Source organism: Penaeus monodon, chromosome 27 (assembly GCF_015228065.2).
Source record: "Penaeus monodon isolate SGIC_2016 chromosome 27, NSTDA_Pmon_1, whole genome shotgun sequence".
In the NCBI taxonomy this organism is placed as follows: domain Eukaryota; kingdom Metazoa; phylum Arthropoda; class Malacostraca; order Decapoda; family Penaeidae; genus Penaeus; species Penaeus monodon.
This window is the reverse complement of record NC_051412.1, coordinates 26,827,444-26,827,950: the sequence shown is the minus strand read 5'-3', so window position 1 is coordinate 26,827,950 and position 507 is coordinate 26,827,444. Positions and strand designations below refer to the sequence as shown.

General features: G+C 33.9%; 1 protein-coding gene across 1 annotated transcript in view; it reads right to left on the bottom strand.

Annotated features, from left to right (window-relative positions):
• Positions 1-481, bottom strand: part of LOC119590476 — an 18,224-nt gene extending 17,743 nt beyond the window's left edge. Inside the window, exon 1 of the mRNA XM_037939135.1 lies at positions 393-481. The gene's annotated coding sequence lies outside the window, so the exon portion shown is untranslated. The remainder of the gene's footprint in view (positions 1-392) is intronic.
• Positions 482-507: the final 26 nt, after the last annotated feature.

Genomic DNA, 507 nt, shown 5'->3' with positions numbered 1-507 from the left:
GTGAATGTGACATTATATTGATTATCTTCGTGTTTTTATATATAATAAGTTTAACAAGAATTGAAATATCAAGTATCGAATTTCAGTTTAAATGTGGAATATTCACAGACATAATTTTACAGAACATACTTTTTAATTGTAAATAGGATATGACGGGAAAAATATATATTACAAGAAAGTTGTAATAAGATCCATCTTTTCTAACCGGGATTTTTTTTAAAGATGAACTACAAACACCCCAAAAAAACATTATATACAATGCAGTACTAACTTTTCTAAGCTTAATTCTAACCAAGCAGAGTCCTACGAACTCCAAATGACTATGTTAACAAGACCCACAATATGGCGAACCAAGAAGACACACATATATGTAGTAAAATCACCACAAAACCTTTTTTTTAAAGAAGTGTTGTAACCTCCTCCTCCTTTCAGCACAGGGAACAGACTGACTGGGGAAACCTGGCAAAGGTGTGAGGGAGTCTTTTGTGTGTGTGGGGGGGGGGGAGT